The 20,602-nt window shown below is 33.2% G+C and overlaps 1 long non-coding RNA gene across 8 annotated transcripts in view; it reads left to right on the top strand.

Moving 5' to 3' along the window:
- The window catches only part of LOC117121558, a 40,319-nt gene extending 26,793 nt beyond the window's left edge, over positions 1-13,526 (top strand). For 6 of the 8 annotated variants that reach the window (XR_004447589.1, XR_004447588.1, XR_004447590.1 and 3 more), the window contains 2 exons: positions 2,445-2,525; positions 11,330-13,526. This is a non-coding gene — a long non-coding RNA (uncharacterized LOC117121558). Of the gene's footprint in view, positions 1-2,444; positions 2,548-11,329 lie in introns of all 8 variants that reach the window. The other 2 variants (XR_004447587.1, XR_004447591.1) reach the window with 2 other exon arrangements.
- Positions 13,527-20,602: the final 7,076 nt, after the last annotated feature.

The following is a 20,602-nucleotide window of genomic DNA, read 5'->3' as shown; positions in this document are numbered from 1 at the left end:
TCTCCGCATCCGAATGCTTTTGGTAGAACCATTTTGCTAAATATAAAATAAAAATTTATTGATTTTTTTTATGGCCATTGAAGGTCTTTCAAAAATAACCTTCGCTAAACAAATATCAGTTGTATACAGCTTCATAGTAATTTCCTTCCTAGACAAATACAAAGTTACAAAACTAGAAATATATTACAGTATAAGCTAAAAACATTAACTGAGTGGCAAAAAATAAATCCAAAACCATTAGTATACGTACAGTATTTTGAAACCATCCGTCATACATGATATATAATAACAATAACAATAACAATATAAATAATAATAATAAAAGCCCTTTTATTCTAGACTATAGTTATAAACTATATATATATTGAAATATAGCCCAGAAGAATAGAGTTTGGTTTTACACATTGCATTTTTTGAGACGAGTTGGAGGAGGGATTGGTTTATTGGTTCATAGAACCCCTGTTGTGGAGAGATGACAGTTTGTTGGTTCCAAGTCTCGAATTCTTACATTTGGTAATTGGTACCACCAGATTAGCTGACCTCTTTTGGATATTGTGAAATGCTGGTCTCCCTCCAATTAAAGGCCACCTTAGGGATGGGGTTTCCATGGTCATTATCAACCTCTGTCTTTAATTAGAGTAATAAAGATTACATAAGACATGTTAATGTAAGACCACAGAAAATTGGTCTTTAATTAGAAGGAGACCTGTACTAATTTTGTCTGTTCTTAATTTATATGCAATTACAAGTTATGATCATGTGTCAGGTAAACATGTTACACATAACACGTAAACAAGGGGTAAATTCTTTATTTTGATGTTAAGCGCATCAAAGCTCTGACATTTGGCGCTATGGAAGTCTTGACATTTGGCGCTATGGAAGTCTTAACATTATTATTATTATTATTATTATTATTATCTCCGCCAGTAGATATATGTTTTTATTTATGTAAGTTTGTGTGTGTGTGTTTAACACTTTGCTGTTTTAGTTTTTTTTTTGTATTCAAAATATCTCAAAAACAACTGCACAGACATAATTGTAAATAACGGGCACTGTTAGGTATAACCCAATAAAGAAATGATGAAATTTTGGTGATGGTCCAGAGTAGAGTGTGGATGTGAGGACCATTTGAAGGAATTTATCCTAGGTTCAACCAAGGTACAAGGAAGAAATTATCAAGTGTTGGTCACAATCCAAGTTTGGGGGTGAATTTGAGGGTCATTTATATTTTTAAGGTCCTGTGTGTTTCTTGTGTTCAAAATTTCTCAAAAACAGCTGCACCAATCTAAATGCTAGTTATAGGGATTGTTAGGTATAACCCAAGGATTAGGTGATTAAATTTTGGTGACCATCCAGTGTAAGGTATGCATATGAGGACTATTCAAAGAAAAACATCCCATACCAGATATTTCAAAAACTAATCAACTGATCTGAATGAAACTTTCATGAAAGCTTAACCAAGTTAAAAGGACGAAATTAGGAAGTGTTGGTGACGATCCAAATTCGGGTGTAAATTTGAGGGTCATTTAAAATCCTAAGGCTCCAGACCTAAATTTCTCTAAAAATAATAATTTAAATTTAAATAAATAAATGACACTACCCAGAATAGTTTGTCATGTTTTGATAAAAAAAATTTTAAATTTTGGTGAGCATCCGGAGAAGGGTGTAAATATGAGGACCATTTAAAGGACAACGTCCCAGACCAGATATTTTTAAAACTAATCAACTGATATGATTGAAATTTCTGTTAAAGCTTAACCAAAGTACAAGAAAGAAGTTATGAAGCGTCGGTGACGATCCAAACTCAGGTGTGCATTTGTGGGCCAAAAGACCCAGACCTAAATATCTTGAAAATGGATCAATGGACAAAAATGACAATTGACATAATAGATTGTCGTGTTTTTAATAAAGAAGTGTTTAAATTTTGGTCACAATCCGAAGTAGGGTGTAGCTATGAGGACCATTTAAAGAATGAGTTTACCGTATTACCGTAGGCAGAAACAATAGCTATATGATGAAAATTTAAATTAGTGCAATTACAGTAAATGTGTACAGCATTTTATATGTACCACTTTACTTTCTTCGGAACTTATTGGGAATATTTTTAATGTATCTTTACATTTTAACACGCAACGCTAAAAACCAAATCGCATACTGTATTAGATATCTCAAAAATTAATTAACTCATCTAAATGAAACTTTTGTGTTATTGTAATTTGTTTTAAGTAGATTGTGGTTGGAAGTAGCAACATATTTGTGAGGAATTATTTTATAGAAAGAGATTGGCGGTGGGGCAGAGATATGCTCTCTACTGAGTGCTCTTGTTGTATATTATCGTTATATATTATTATTATGCATGGCTGTTTATTTATCTTAAAATTAAGAGCTGTAATCTAGATAAATTAGCTCAACATATAAAATTAATGTTATTATTGTTATTACAGAAAACATCAACAATTGAAAAGTAAAACTCAATCTCAAAGCATCAACATAATGCGCCTAACTAGTTAATTCACCTTTGCTAGGTATGTTAAAACAAATAATAAGGTAAGAGAGTTTTTGATATATTAATTTTACTAAGGGGTCATCCATTATTTTCATCATTTTTACGAGCGTACAAAACGTACGCTGGGGGGAGGGGGTTGAAGGTATGTGTACGCTTTTCAAAAAGTACAAAAAATGACGATTTGGAAATATTAGCCTACGTTTTTGTACCTAGCAATTCACGAGTAAATGTTAAGTTTATCAATTGTTTATACACAACGTCATCTTGCATCCATGATTTACGATGTGTTGATAAGCATTGTGTACTTATAAACAATTTCGAAATACAAGGGAAATGCACTCATAGCTCCGCAAATTTGAATAAACCGTAAGCCAGCAGCCTAAACTATAGCTTGACAGCACTGAGCAGTGGGACCATGTGTTTCACTGTGCTGTGCTAGGCTAAGCCTACCTATTTTTTCTCCTTTCTTCTACTTCACTAGGCCCAATTCCTACCTTTTAAATTCAATGAGCCTACATTTTAAAACACAATGTATTATTTGTATTCCACGGACACTCACGATAACGTAAGTTTTACTTGTTCTCTAGTACTGTACTAAATACCACACCATCACTCCACAATCATGATTCAAGCCCAGCGTGACCACTGGGAAAATTTAAAAAATCCCAAGATTGAGTTTAAAAAATCCCAATATTACTTTTAAAATCCCAAGATTCGCAAAATATTAGTATATATATATATACACATACAACTTCATTTAAAAGTAAAATTTTTAAAGATTTTTCAATGAAACTGTACAGTATTTTGTACCGTATAAGCCTAACGAAACAGTGTCTGGAATTTCGAGACTACAAAACACGTTCGCTTTGGGGGAGGCAGATTCTATAGTGTGTGGGGCCCAGTGGCGTACTAGTACTCTTGAAGTGGGGGTGCAGATTGGGGGGGGGCCGCGAAGGTGAAGTAGGGGCTCGATGATTAGTTGAAGAGATGCTAACTTGCAAAATAATGTGATTTTAGGTGCTTTTTACTTGACCGTGATTTCTTTTTTGGGGGAGGGGCGCGTGGGCAAGGGTATTTTTCGAGGTATTAATATTGGTATTGGTACGGTCATTTATAATGTGCCTCTTCTTCGCGGTTATAAAGCGCACTTCTTTTCCCTGGTCATTGGGTCCACATGCTAAGTGTTGCTGCTGGTAATCAGCGCATGAGCAGGTAACCCATTTATACTTATACATTCAAATTTTATGTCTGAGAGTACTATTTCTGGCCTTCTAGAGGTAACATAATAGTAAATTTTCTTACCTCAGCCCCAACCATGGTGGGGCTTAGGAGGTATAGACCCTCCATCTGTAAGACTCCCTACTTGGACCCCCTCTATTTCAAATTCCTAGATCCGCCACTGCTTTGAAATTTACCTCAGCGAGTGTGTATGAAACCGTGTCTATGGCAGTAATACTGTAATATTTATTGTTATAATTGTACAAATTCACAAAATTTACAGCATTCATTTTAAAAAGAAGCCCCCCCCCCCTCTTTGCTTTACAAAATTAGTAGCTCATCTTGAAAAGAAGCCCATCCAAAAGTTCGTAAAATAAAGAAGCCCAGTGCTTCAATTCGAGCTTTTACGGTACTGTACATCAAGGTTCGTGTATTACAATATGCCAGTTCGTATTCACTACATGTAACCATCGAAGGCAAGGCGTATTACAATTTTAATTGGGTCCCAATTTCACATGATGCTAATTTGGCGGCAACAACGAATTGAATGATTTTATATATATAAACAACAGCCTTCAAACTACAAACTTCCAATTTGTCTTATTTTTAGCAAATTAACAACCCTCATTCACAACGGTCAACTGGTAGCAGACATTTGTTCACTTCTTGAAAGAAAAAATTAAAAATGCCATATCATTCCAAAAATCCCAAGATTTAATGAAAATTTAACAAAAAAATCCCAAGATCCCAAGGTGTCATTAAAAATCCCAAGATCTTGGGATAAATCCCAAGCAGTGGTCACATTGTTCAAGCCTAAGATCTTGAGCATAAGGCAGTGAATTGGCCCTCATCCAAAAAACAAAACCAACAAATCACGCACCACCAATCTAAGTGAAAGGTTAGCCATGTGCTTTCTTTCTTGTGCGTCAATTTTTTCATGAACTTGCTTTCAACTTTGTCTAAATATCAATTATTTTGTCTAGGCCTATGTGATAATAATAAATTTAAACAAAATGAAAGTTTATTAATTGTTATTTATATTTTTAAAATAAATTATTATTAAAATATGCCAGTTTGCTGGGTTAAAAATGGAACCTAGGCCTATTATTATTTTGACTATGTGGTTATTGGGCAAGGATTGGGCTCATGTCTTATATCGTAGACTGATTGTGGCACCAAGTGTTGTCAGTCTATTGTCATGGTAACTAAATTAAGCAATCAGCATACTATAGTTATGGTATTTTAACAAGTTTTGGTAGCAGATTCTTTGAGATTTTTCAATTAAAGATAGTGTTGTTCCTGTCAGCAGGGAGTATTGTACTTTAGGATAAAATATCTAAGATATTTTTAATTTTAAGAAAAAAAAACAAAACAAAAGGAGGTAAAAAAAAAAAGCACACACTGAATGAAAAATTTAAGGCAATTAATTCAATTTGACAATATGAAAAAAATTAGCAAATTTATTTTGAAAATGTGTATAGAGAGCTGTGCTATCTCACAATGATAGCAAAAAGAGTATGTTTTGTACTCTCATGAAAATGATGAAAATAATGAATGACCCCTAAGCTGGGGAGCATGAACAATAAATATGGCAAGAATAAATGTTAACAGAACTACATAAAAAAAAATAAAAATATAAAAATATATAGTAAGCTAGGGGACACTAATAGTATTTTATACTTAATAAATCTCCTAAGTTTAAGCTATTTTCAGTTATACATGATAGATCATCCTTTCTAAATATGATAATATATACGGTAATAAAGAATAGAAACACAGAAATGTGTATATATCCTGGTTCTTGATTAATTTATTTAATGGGCCTAAATATTCTTTTTTGAGTTGAGCTCACGGGCTAAAGATAATATCTAAGTTATGAAGCAACTCGTTATAATGTTTTGGTAATTTCAAATTCTACCTTGTATTGTGCTACACAAGAATGTGGTAACAAATTCTGTAACTTTAAGCAAAGAATACATAATTATATTATCAATATTCTGTTCTTATCCTGTTGGTTAAAACAATAAGAAATTGCATTCGGTGTAAATAAACGTTAGTCATAAACATTAAAAAAATATATAATACACATACTGTACTTTATACAACATAAATTAACCTAATGTTCTGATAGATAAAACAAATTAAATAACATTAATTATGAAATATATTTAATGATATAGGCATTTTTGCTACCATCAACCGTAATTTGAAATAAAATTAGGCGTATCTTAGAAGAGAATCATTAATGGGCACTGACCTCAAAAGTAGTGTAGAAGTACAGAAATAATACTTCCGCTACTTGCTGGAGTGTTTTTTGTTGATGCAGAGAAATATGGGTATAAGAACGAAGAAAGGTGATATCGAAATTTCAAAAGAGGAAACATGATATCCTGTTTTCTTTCCTCTGTTTCTTATGTAAACCCGGATTTAAACTTTCAAAACGTTTCTACAATATGTATTTAGGCTTCATCAACACTGTATTGTGAATGCATCAATAGTCAATTAATCAATTAATTGAATAATGCTTTTGTATCATCGGCACACCTTTTTAGTGTAACCTTACAACGACTAAACAATAATTAATTGATAGGCCTATAGAGAAAACACAAAATAAAAAAAAATAAAAAAAAAATATGTTCTCTCTCTTATAAAGTATAATGAAAATAACCTGATGGAAAAAAATCAATAGGAAAACTAGGAGGAACAATACATCGAAAAAATGGGGTGGGGGGAAATAGTCTGGGGAATAACTCTCTAGGTACTAAAAAAATCCGTTGGGAAAATTAGCAGGTGGCAAGTAGCCACCGCAATAGTGCTATATTCTGTAAAGTAAAGCCTCAAACCACCTCGATTTTGAGTCTACTATATTATAAATCTTCCCAGGGTTTTCCAGATATAGCTAGAACTAACTTAATATTTGCCGTTTTTGATAGCAGATTATTTTTTTTTTAAAGATTTCAGTGGGTTAACCCGACTCAAAGACAAGCTTGCATACAAACCAACATGCACATTCATATAGGAGCCAAACAAGGACAAAAAAATTTCTCCCATATTACAGAAACTTCTTTTTGGATGAAGTTGAAATTAATACAAAAACAAATTCTTTTTTATTTAAAATAATTTTTTTAAATGAATTAAGAAACATTAGAAAATTCAAGATTAAATACAATCAAAATAACAAGCTTCTGTTCTTTTGACTTTTGACCATAGTCCTACACGTTTGGAGTCCATAGGAGGTCGGCCTTACCCACCACAACCAGAACCAGTTAACCATACCAATCAATTTTTAGTAACGCGTCAGTGAACGTCTTTACAACTGCCTGAATCGACGTTGGCCCGATGGAAAAGCAAACGTCTAGGCAACATCAGAAAAAGTGCGTTGGCCCAATGTAGTTTGATGACGTTGCACAAACATATCAGCCCGACGTTGCTCCCACTAGTCTTTCCAACTGGCTGAATCGACGTTGGCCCAATGGAAAAGCGAACGTTAGGCAACATCAGAAAAGGAAAGCTGGCCGCCCCCCCCCCCTAAATCCGCCCCTGCGATAATGCTTGTGCAACGTCGTCCAACCACGTTGGCTCAACGTTCGTTTACTACTGTTGTCTAGACGTTCGCTTTTCCATCGGGCCAACATCAGTTCAGCCAGTTGGAAAGACGTCGGTCTGACTAGTTGGATCAACCTCGGGCCGATGTTTGTGCAACGTCACCAAACTACGTTGGGCCAGCTTTCCTTTTCTGATGTTGCCTAACGTTCGCTTTTCCATTGGGCCAACGTCGATTCAGCCAGTTGGAAAGACTAGTGGGAGCAACGTCGGGCTGATATGTTTGTGCAACGTCATCAAACTACATTGGGCCAACGCACTTTTTCTGATGTTGCCTAGACGTTTGCTTTTCCATCGGGCCAACGTCGATTCAGGCAGTTGTAAAGACGTTGGTCCGACTAGTTGAGTCAACGTCGGACCGATAATGTTTATGCAACGTCATCAAACCATGTTGGCCAAACGTATTTATACTAACGTTGGTTAAACGTTTGCATATTTATTGGGCCAACGTGGGTTCAGCTTCTTGGAAAGACGTTAACCCAACTGGCTAGAATAACGTTGACCCGACGTTAAGCAAAGTTACACGCATTTTGAGAAAAATGTCGTCTTAACTACTGTACTGGTTGAAGCAACGGCGATTCAAAGTTTGTTTTAGCGCCAACTTCAATATACCGGCACAATGAAGGTTGATAGGTCGAGGTGCATTGTAATTTATATGGCAGCATCACGACGTTGCTGGTCTGACATGTTTTAGTCTGTGTTGAGTATTCCATACAGTGTCTTAACTGTGCAAAATATTGATGGATTTTAATTAAGGCTGGTGCCGTTATATCTCATTTTACACTATAAAAAAATAGATAGTAACGTAGATTATTCTAGCCTTCTAAAATAAAGTACCCAATACAATAAAATCTTTCACTTTATTATTTTATTACTATAAATGAATGTATACACTATAGTATGTATACATAACATATAATAGAGTCTATATCAATTAGGCGTAATACACTAATGGTTGATTTAAACTCAAAACAAAAATGACATGATATTCTGTGCATTTAAAAAATAAAATTGAAATTCAGTCTGGGTCATTGAGATGAGATAGTACGCGGAAGAAAGTCCAAGGTGATCAAACCATTGTATTCCTGTGGCTTTATGCATTTTTATCATTAATGTCACAATTATATCAAATTTAGTAGGCGCATAAAAGACTAAATTTAAAAATAATGATTTAGTGTACAATTTTTAATTATGTTTTCCTGGTGTCTAAAATTACAAGGCTAAAAAACATCTGAAATCAAATTTAAATGTAATATACGAAGATTTGAAATCCGGTTTAAATTTAAAGAATATAGTGTCAGTTAAATGAAGAACTTCTTCCACTTGTGCTGTAGCTGAATGGAAAAAGAAAAGAGGTATATTGTGTACAGCGTTTGGAAAGATTCGTAATGTTCATGATAACGTATTAGTGGTCTAATGGGCCAATGCATTAGTTAAGGATCAAATACATTCAACTAGAATTTAATTTATACAAATTCAAATGAATATATAGGTTCCTCGAATAATTTAAAGATCAAATAATGTATTAACTGATCGATCAGCTGCTTAATTGACATTATCATTTAATCAGTTGCGACAATCATGTATTCAATCAATTATTCAATCACTCACTCACTCACTCACTCACTCACTCACTTTTTTTGGGATTAAAAGCCAGATGGAAACTGCTACATACAAATTTGGCTTAATTCACATAACCAGTTACTGGTCAGTGTGAATGCATAATATCTGGTCAATGTGAATGCACAGTTACTGCTCAGTGTGAATGCATAGTATCTGGTCAGTGTGAATGCACACTTACTGGTCAGTGTGAATGCATAGTATCTGGTCAGTGTGAATGCACAGTTACTGGTCAGTGTGAATGCATTGTGATGGTCCGTGTGTATGCATAGTAATGGTGAATTATGCTGGAATGTGTATGTTAATCTACCATAATTTTAATAATAATAATAATATAGTAATTATTGTAGTTTTGTGTGTGTGTGTGTGTGGATGGTATAGCCTGCATAGCGGTATGATGACTGAGTTCAGATTTTATTTTTGATGAAAAAATGATAGTAAAAATTATCTGTAAAGGACAAAAACATTTTGCATATATTGAGGGGAAACAGTAATCTGAATTCTGAAATTGAATGTTAAAAAAAATATTATTAATGTAATTACATTGAAAATTATTTTTAATCATGATAACATAGAACAAGAATACGTATTAAATATACTGTGTAAAATACAGGATTTTTGGATATCCATACATTTAATTATGTGTCTGCATGCATTTTATCGATAGCAGTCTTTTTTAATTTGTGTGTTTTTATGCACTCCATCATTTATTCAAGCGTTCTATGGGACCTAAGCATTTTCACAAACTTTCAGTAAGTACAGTTTGTGTGAACTCAATTATTTTTGCATTCATGCTATCATTTTGCATGCATTCTGTCATTTTAGTATACAGTATGCAATAGCTTTAGCATGTATTATTGCTTGCATCAGATTTATTACTCCACAGTAAAGCTGGGGACGCATTGCTTCTGACGGTTGTCAGTCGACGAGATCACACAGAGAACGCATTAATAACATGCCTGCAACAAATTGTTTTAAACAAGTAGTCAAGTAGACAAGTAGTCTTTTATACGATTTTTGGGTTTTTTTACCTTAATGCGCCTTATGTGACCTTTGACCCAAAGCCGTGAACAACACATAAATGGGAGGTGGTACCGGTCCTACTGACAAAGTTTTAATTAAATCGGTCCAGTAGTTTGCCACTAGTAGCCTTTTAAAATGTTGCCAGAAAGAAAGAAAGAAGAAACTGCTCGGGAACAGAACCAAGTCAGCATGCTGCTGACTGGGTAAAAACTGCTTTTTACAGACACAACAAACTTATATAAACTGATGAAAAAATTCAGTAAGAACGTTAGGAGCAAACATACTGGGTGAAGATCAGCAGGGGAAAATAGACAGGAGGAAAAAATTAGCAGGTGGCAAGTGCCATAGTGGTATTTTCTTAAAAGTAAAACCTAAAACCACCTTGATTTTTCTTACCAGTAGGCTTTTCTAGGTATAGCTAGAACTTACTAAATCTTGAACGTTTGTTGATAGATCCACATCTCAGTTGTTTGTCCCGACTCGGTGAAAGCTTACGTACCTGACCTAACATACAAATGTTCACATGTGTGATTGTTCCTTAAATTTTGTTAGTAGACATGTCCAAGGGGTTGCATTTCTTTATTCACTTATATATTGTAAATGCTCGAATAGGAGCCGCAGTGCTTACAACATTTTTGAAGGTTTCAGTGCGGTGCTTATTCGAGAGCTGCGCTTAGCGAAAAAAATTATGGTTGGTGCAGCGCTTTTTCGAGAGCAGCGCTTATTCAAGCATTTACGGTAATAGGAAATTTATTCATCAAGCAACTTATTTTTTTATCATTATTTTTATTTAAATTTTATTTTATCACATGGGCAGGCGAAAGTTGGCACACAGACCACCTATTAAGAACCAGGAGTAATATATATACTGTAATATTATTAAAGCTAGTGGGTGTGAACAAACTTTTTGAACTTTGAACCGTAGTTTACTGTTTCAGATTATTGATAAAAGAGAAGTTTGGTATGGAGTTGTCATGGTAACAAGATTAGATAATGTTCTTGAATTTGTCCTGTGTCACCCTGGAAATTCCCACATTTTTTTTTTTCTTGTCTTTAAATCTTGCATAAATATGCTAACAGTCCATATTTGTCTACTTCAAACAATATCAAACATTGCCTATATATATAAACTGAATTTTAAGAAACTCTATGTTTACATTGAAATAGTAAAAAAAAAAATGTATAAAAATACATTACAAAAAATATATACTACACCAAAATAGAATAAACAATGTAAATACAATATGATATTAATCTCAAATAACTTGTACTTTAATGTACTGTATCAATTTACAATTCTAATCTTATATATTTTGAAGAATCATTTAAATTTATAGTGCTCATTTTTGTGTTTTACAGGACCTCGAAAGTCAGAAAAGATCCAAATGCAACCTAAACCACAGTTACAGTCAAAGGCATGCTGATAGCGAGAAGAGTGCTTTTTTTTTTCATTTTATTATATGTAGTTATTTCATTTTATATTATATTTTTTGTTTTTAAGTCAAAATACAAAAAAAAACTTGCAAGTTTAAAAGACTTGTAAACATTTAATGCGGGGTACTCACTGCAGCCAATGGGTCGTCAGCCGACGCGATCTCTTGCAGAACATAAAGCCACAATGCATGCGCAACGGTAAGTTTTTTAATGAGGATCTGTTCAGAATGCTACCGACAACCAGCAGACTGCATTATGTCATCTAGCGCTCACGTCAGGCGGAGTTAAATTCATTGGCCGTCGGTCGTACCACTCGGCTTTACATTTGAAATGAGGGCATTTGCTTATGCATGTGTTTACGCAGGTAGTGCATTTAACTATTTTCATGATATTGAGCTTTTGGTCGTAAACGTAGAACATAAACGCAAAACAAATTCAATTTATCCGTAACTGGCATCGTATGCATTTTACATTCTATCATAAATCAATTTCAGTTTTTGCTAACATGTACGCAGCTGAGATATATGCACTGACGCAAAGACGGGTGCACCATTTTTTAATACAATACAGTCCTCGTAGAGTCTCTTAAGACTGTACATTCTTAATAATCGCAGATCAAAAGCTCTATAATAAATAGATACGTCATACTACTTGGTAGAGTACAATTCTGTATAGTTTTAGAATATTTATAGTAGGCTACTGGCTAATTAATGATAAATAATTCAATGATTTTATTTTAATTAATTTTATCTTTTACATAGGTTGCTGCATCAGTCGTATGTATGTAGGTAGTGCATTTAGCTATTTTCATAATCATACCCATTAGATGGTTGACCTGTTAAATAATACTCTATACAGTTTAATCTTTGGATTGCTTTGTTTATTTTATTCAATAATGGCTTTCATTTGAAAATTTGAAATGAAAAAAAAATTATCGATAATGTTTCTATATTTTTTCAAACACCCGTAAATCGTATCATTAGCCAAATTAGCCAAAGAGTTTTGTCGGATGGATTTATTCGATGTACACCAGGGAAAACCCACGAAAGTCTAGAAGAAGACTTATTTCTCAGGGACAGATTTGGTGGGGGTGGGGGAGGGAATGTGGGCTGGCTAGCCACTGCCCTCCCCTCCCCTCCCCTCCCCTTTTGGAAAGTTAAAAAAAAAAGAAATAATTGATAGCCAAAACGTCTCATAGGTTATTTTCGGGCGTCTAAGAAACATGGAGCTAAGCTGTTTTCAATAACAATTGTCTGTAACTTAGAGAATTAAAAATTTACAGAAAATGAGTATAAAGCCCTTTGACAAAATAAAATGTCATGATGTGACTATATAATTAATTGCCTATATAATTAATTTCCTATATAATTAATTGCCTATATAATTAATGTCATCATGTGATGTCATTCATTAGGCATGTGACATGTTTTTGTCAAAAAAAAGGCTTTAAAGCCTTACTTAGAACAATTGTATTGCATTTCTTTCCTTTTTATTTTACACACGATCATTGAGCTGTCATGTTTTTAAAACCATTTCCGCTTCCTATACTTTCACACCTACTACACTGTATTCTGTGCCCATTGAAAGTAATGTGGTATTTTGAGGCATAATACGTACTAAAATATCTTTATAATGCTTAAGATAGACCAAAATGCCTAAATTTTCATGTGCAGGCCCCAATATTCTCTGTCGAATTGCCTATTGGACATCTTAGCCCCAGCCTTCGAGCGACACCATGCTACTACTAACTCAATATTTGAGGTTTTCCCACATCCAATTTTAGAACATTATGACATATAATTTATATAAATAGTATATATATTGTTCATAAATACGTCTAGAATTGATACACCTATTGTACCTTCCAGCCGAATAAACTATACAAACAGAAATGTGAGAATAGTCAAATAGTCAAATTAAAAAAAAAACAAAAAAAAAAAACGTTAACATTTTAAAAACAACTGTCAACATTAATTTTTTAAAATATATTTATAGGTTAGAAGTTCGAGCACAGTATGCTTTTTTTTTTAAATTATAGTTTCTCTTTATGTTTACATGTTTACCAAATATTTTAGATATTATAGTGTGGCTATTAAATGGTTTCAAGGCGATGGAATGTCAACTGTATTATGTCACTCTCTTTAATTATCTCCGGCTTTCGAAGTTTTTCTTTTCATTGCCCTCGCAATCATAATCGGGAAGAACACAATAAACATAATGGTGAAAGGGGATGGAATGTCAATGACTGTATTATGTCACTCTCTTTGAATATCTCCGGCTTTTGAAGTAATTTTTTTTCATATTTTCACATTGCCCACGCAAGCGTAATCGGCCAGAACACAATAGACATAATGGATTCACTGTCCACTAAAAAAGGCGTTTATTCTTGTTATTAAACATCAATAACTAATAAAACCGTCTCCAGCTTTGTGGTGGATTGTAACGAAACAAGGAGGTACAGCTTTGTGGTTGATTAGATGCATGCAGCATTCCAATCTCTTGAGGCCTGGGTTCGACTCCTCTATATGAACACCAATATTTTTTTTTTTTTTTTGTGTCACACCGGAGCCTTATGACACTGGTTCATAGGTCATTTCATGTCTTAGATTCATGGAGTTTAGACAGGAGTTTAGATTTCCTGTCTCGGCTATCAAATTTCGTTTGACAAATTATGTGAAATGCCTAAATACGGTCTTGATGACATCACAGTTTTGATTATGGCGCCTCTAGATGGCCGGAAATAGAAATCTTAGACGAATATTATTTTCTATTTTTCTCCACTTTGTAAAATTTTTAAAAAAAGTAGGGGATGTGGCCGACTGGGCCACCTTGAATACGCCACTAATAAGATGAAGTTTAACTGTTATGTATTATGTGATTATAATTATTATGTAGCATATTGGTTTTTTCCCCAGATATATTCAGTGAAGGTCAAGAATGTCAACAAATTATTGTGTGGAATCTATTCTATGTCATTATTTGTATAGGCCTACATAACACCCGGCGGTTATTAGTAATATTGTTAATGACTTATTGATTTTTATTGGCGTTTTGTCTATGTAACTACCCTGGGAAAAGTCCCCCGTCTTCAGCATGGTTAGCGTTTTAAGAGCGATGTTGATACTTTTATAAAAAGTGGCGCTTGGCCGATGTATGGGGAAAAAATGAATATCCCGGGCCCGAGTCATTTATGAGAGCTCATAGCTCACCACCACTGAATATTCTTATGTTGTGTCGATTGATAATCTAATATCTTGATTTTTTTTATAATTTTTTTTTTGTATATATGCGTATTTAGTCCTGTGTTAAATTCCCTAAGTGAGATTTGATTTGATTTTAATCCAGTGATATCATCGCCGGATCCATTGAACTTCTCGTACTTGATCCTAAATCCGCAAGGAGAAAATACTGTACTTTAAAATTAATTGACCTTCTTGCTAAGCACTCCCGTAAGCACTGCTACTTTGATATTGTATCTAATGTTCAACGGCAGCATAAGTGTACGTAAATACGTACGTTTGGACGAGCGCGTATTTCTAGGCCAATTCTGATTGTTGGTCGGTTGTTTGTTTCACACTCATGAAGTCAATTCATTGCGCACTGTCTGATTGTAAACTCGGGAAAAACACTCAATAATGTAATAATTACAGCATTGAATTGTTATTTTATTGTTTATCATGTGGTATAACCACTGGTATAATTGATGCTCTCTCTGTCAAAACAGTGTATCAATATTTGACTATGTCAGTATAAGTCTAATTATTGACTTTAAATATTAGTATAGGCCTATGTGGAGTGGTCTGCAAATTTGTTTATGGTGTAGGAAGTGGTCCCAAGGCCCAGAGAAAGGTTGCCTGACTCTAATCTAAGAGCTTCTAATGGGCAACATTTTAATTAATTAATTTATTATTATTATTACTACTACTACTACTACTACTATTATTATTATTATTATTATTACTATTACTAATAATTTCATAATTTCTTTACTTTACAGATGTATAATAGAGTGCCTAAAGAGAATAAAATGAAAATAAATAAATAAATCGTAAAATATAGGCCTTGAGCATAGAAATTATTGAATTAAAAAAAAAAACGTGTACCCTGATTTTTATTATACTGGATAATCGTAATAAAAATATTGAAACACTTTCATTGTCTGAAATGCTTCTATCATTTTCTCTGTAAAATAATGGGTCAACAATTTTTTAATTGCACTCATTTCTATGCTCAGCTTTATTAATAGTATATGGTAACAAATTAATTTAATGGTTTTAAAATGTTTTCATATGACAATACATTTTTAACCTGTGATATGATATATAACGCAATATACGGAAATTCATTACTGCATGACTATTTTACTGGTAAAATAACAAAATAAATAAATAAATAACATCGATGGATGCATTGTAAAGTATGCAAAGACTTAGCATGTTAAAGACGAGGAACATATGTTTATTATTAATGTGTGTACATAGCTATACTTAACTCTTACAGCATGAGAACACATTCTTTCTGAATTTTGGACCTGAAAGCGTATGGAACGAATTACAAACTGAAGCGAAACTAAAATGACATTTTCATTTAAACTACAGTAGTATTATTGTAATCCGATGCCTTTGTTTTCAGTGAAATACATAATAATTTATGTTTTCTTCCGTTTTCCACAGCTGCATTATGTCATTTTCCCAGGTCTCACGACATTTGAAGCCTGCATATGCCTATTATTAAATCAAAAGAACACCCAGGACAAACGCATAATTAATTACCCTCCCATGTCGATCGAGGAAATAAAGGGAAAAAAAAAAACAAACAAACAATATCAACCACCATAGGGAGTTACCACTACGCCTGATGTCTAAATTATTAGTCATTTAATTGTTGGTGATCTGTTTATACATTCGTTTTAACAAATTAATTTCGTCTTCTTATCAATATAGTTTCAGGCAATTCACTGGTATCCCAACAATACGATCAATGTCACGAATTGAATGCCTATAACTGTAGCATGAACTGGGGGTTCGTGCTTATCCAGAGATAAATAATTACATCCATTGATTTGAATTGAAAGAATTTTTTTTCTTTGTTCGTGCGAGTCGTTTATATTCGTTTTATAGTAACGATATATTTGTAACACATTAACAATAATGATGATGATAATGGATGGATGGATGCTTGAATAATGATCAGTAGGCCTAGTGATGATGATGATAATGATGATTATGTTTATGATGATGATTTTGAGGATGGTATTGACGGATGGTGATGATAATGATGATTATGTTTATGATGATGGTTATAAGGATGGTATTGACGGATGGTGATGATAATGATGATGATGGTAGTGATGGATGGTGGGGTGATGATATAATTTACGCACCGCACCTGTACACACACTTTTTTTGTTGGCAATACATCCAAAAGTTCGGAAATAGAAGATGATGAAATGCTTACGCTACGTTTCTATTAATATTTTAATTTTAAAATTCGATATATTAATTAGTTGCTACTACATGTTTCTGTTGCATTAGAAGTGAAACAGAATTCTGTTATAATCGAAATCGATGTATTCACCTCATCCATTAATGGTCGGATCCTCTGCATCAGTCTGTATATTTGCTCTAGCTTCCATTCACCAACTTCCTGTGGGCTCACGGTTTTATACAAAAAACTGACAATTTTCTGTCCTTTTTGCGTTTTCTTTAGTTTTTACATTCTATTATCCACGACCTTGTTATTGTTTCTTGTTAAAACATTTTAACATGGTCTCTTTTTAACCCTGATATTGTATATTATTATATTCTATGTATGTAATGGTATGCAATACATAATGTATCTCGAAATATTCTTTATTGTTATTTTGACAGTAAGCAAATATTGTAGGCTTATGCTATCACAAATTACATTGCAGTGTTACAGGTCACCCGCCAATTCGAGATCCTAATTCTAATTGGGGGCCAACTCCAGTACTCCACATTTGCAGGTCCTAAAGGTAGTCCTAATCTCGATTTGGCGGTCAAATATTTAGCCACATGTACTTCTCAGAGACGTGCGTACAAGCCTCGGCTTACTGATGCGTAGTAGTAGGATGAAGCATGATGATATTCGTTTCACTAGACATTGAACATGGTTTAAAGGTGAAAGAACCTATGAATCTGAACAAGAATCTCGCTCAAAAGATAGTTATGATGTTATCTTAGTAAAAATTCCAACGTGTTCGTATGCGTACATGATAATATGTGACATCATTACAATTATTTTTCATTTAGACATTACGGCACTCGGACAGATGGAAGCTCCTTTTATGGAAAAAGCGGAGTGACGTATGAAGGAGTAGACTGGTCACAGTATAGCAAAATACGCATGACGTAACGGGTACGACACCACGTGTTCTACACGCACGTAGGCCTACTGAACAATGCGTGGCGTGAATTTCTATTCGAATTAGAAAAATACCAGCGTATAATAATTACTACGATAATGGCAACGTGTACATTTCATTATTGATTAAGGGAAGACAATCTAATTTAGTTAATTGATGCTTGAATTATCGATTGGTTTTTTTTATTTGAAAGTTGACAAAAAGCTTTTAACGTAAATCATTTTAAGGATGATAAATTCAGAAAAAGCGCTTTATGACTAATCACTAATAAATATTCTCATGTTTAATAATTATTTGTTATAACAACAGCATTAACAGCGATGATAATGAAGACTACGATGCAGATAATAATGATGAATGATGTTGACGATGATGATGATGATGGCGACTACAATTAGGCTATGACGATGATGATGACGACAATGATGATGGTGACGAAGAATAATGAATTTTTGAATATTACTAGTAATATTAATAACTAGTAATATTAGGTTTAATTATAATACTTTAAATATTTATGAGAAACTAATAGACGCATCACTTATTTAATGAAGACACCTTAGAGCAATCATTGCGCATTCCTATTATTTACCGTCATTGTTAATACGTTAGATGACCTTCCCAAGCGTTGGGTGCACATCCAAATAGGAACAAGTGTGCGCAACTAGGCCTATTATCACAATTATGGGATGCAAAAATAAGTAGAACTTTTATCATTATTACCATAATTATTAATAATCATAATAATTTATATAATAATAATTATTAATATTATTATTATTATTATTTAAGGTCTTTTAATTCTTTAAATTTATAGCATTAAATAGTTCATTTAAAATGATAAGACATAGACCTATAACTACTGACCGACTTTTAATACGGATATCCTTTAATTAACATAATGGGCCAATTAAAGAAATAATGCAACAAAAAAAAAATCTATTAAGTATATTAAAGATGTAGACTTTTGTCCCCTGAAAATGGCAAAATAGAGTAAGTTAAAATTATTAACTTGACAACAATTATTGAATTTTGAAAATATGAACTCTAATTTTTAGACCAGATAACGATAAAGAAGACTTCCAGTAACTGATCAATTACCCACAGTTTAAATGAACGCGAACAACTTCCACAAACTTTAATCCCGACTTTAATAATAATATTGTTTAACAAACAAAATGAGTTATCATAAAACTATTTATATAAAATATTGTAGTAGCAACTTTTTTCATAACAAATATTTAATAGTAAAAATGCATTATAATCCAACTAATAGTAACAGCACAAATTACTGAAGATTTACTGTAATGCACTCTTCCTAGTGATAATCGCGCACACGGGATGCAGGCAATTCCCTACAGGAAGCGGAAATGGATGTGAGTTATGTCACTACAACGTCTTGTGGGAACTTGAACTTGAACAAATAAGGAAATGAATTATAGTATTGTGACGTCAACATATCCTACGCCAAAAACCGTAATGAACCAGAACGGCAATAAGAAGTACCAAATCTCAATTGAACGCATATAATCGGGATTACAAACAATGCAGGTCTAAACGGAACCACGAAAATATAATATAACAACATATATTACCGTCGTTATTGAATTTTAACTGATGAACCATGTAAACCATTAGCAATAGATATTTGTGTTGTACATAATTATAAGACCTGAGTTTATAATAAAAATAAATAAATAAATTGCTTGGTAGCTACGAGTTTTTATATCATGTGTTGGTGCGGAAGATCTGAATAGTCTTAATGCTGTCTCTTATACACATCTAGATGTGTATAAGAGACAGATGTCACGAATTGAATGCCTATAACTGTAGCATGAACTGGGGGTTCGTGCTTATCCAGAGATAAATAATTACATCCATTGATTTGAATTGAAAGAATTTTTTTTCTTTGTTCGTGCGAGTCGTTTATATTCGTTTTATAGTAACGATATATTTGTAACACATTAACAATAATGATGATGATAATGGATGGATGGATGCTTGAATAATGATCAGTAGGCCTAGTGATGATGATGATAATGATGATTATGTTTATGATGATGATTTTGAGGATGGTATTGACGGATGGTGATGATAATGATGATTATGTTTATGATGATGGTTATAAGGATGGTATTGACGGATGGTGATGATAATGATGATGATGGTAGTGATGGATGGTGGGGTGATGATATAATTTACGCACCGCACCTGTACACACACTTTTTTTGTTGGCAATACATCCAAAAGTTCGGAAATAGAAGATGATGAAATGCTTACGCTACGTTTCTATTAATATTTTAATTTTAAAATTCGATATATTAATTAGTTGCTACTACATGTTTCTGTTGCATTAGAAGTGAAACAGAATTCTGTTATAATCGAAATCGATGTATTCACCTCATCCATTAATGGTCGGATCCTCTGCATCAGTCTGTATATTTGCTCTAGCTTCCATTCACCAACTTCCTGTGGGCTCACGGGTTTATACAAAAAAAACTGACAATTTTCTGTCCTTTTTGCGTTTTCTTTAGTTTTTACATTCTATTATCCACGACCTTGTTATTGTTTCTTGTTAAAACATTTTAACATGGTCTCTTTTTAACCCTGATATTGTATATTATTATATTCTATGTATGTAATGGTATGCAATACATAATGTATCTCGAAATATTCTTTATTGTTATTTTGACAGTAAGCAAATATTGTAGGCTTATGCTATCACAAAAGATGTGTATAAGAGACAGATGATATATAACGCAATATACGGAAATTCATTACTGCATGACTATTTTACTGGTAAAATAACAAAA

The sequence above is a fragment of the Anneissia japonica genome, unplaced genomic scaffold (genome assembly GCF_011630105.1).
Source record: "Anneissia japonica isolate Jap-2015-1 unplaced genomic scaffold, ASM1163010v1 scaffold3217_len398964_cov164, whole genome shotgun sequence".
Lineage (NCBI taxonomy): Eukaryota > Metazoa > Echinodermata > Crinoidea > Comatulida > Comatulidae > Anneissia > Anneissia japonica.
This window is presented reverse-complemented; position numbering and strand designations above follow the sequence as displayed.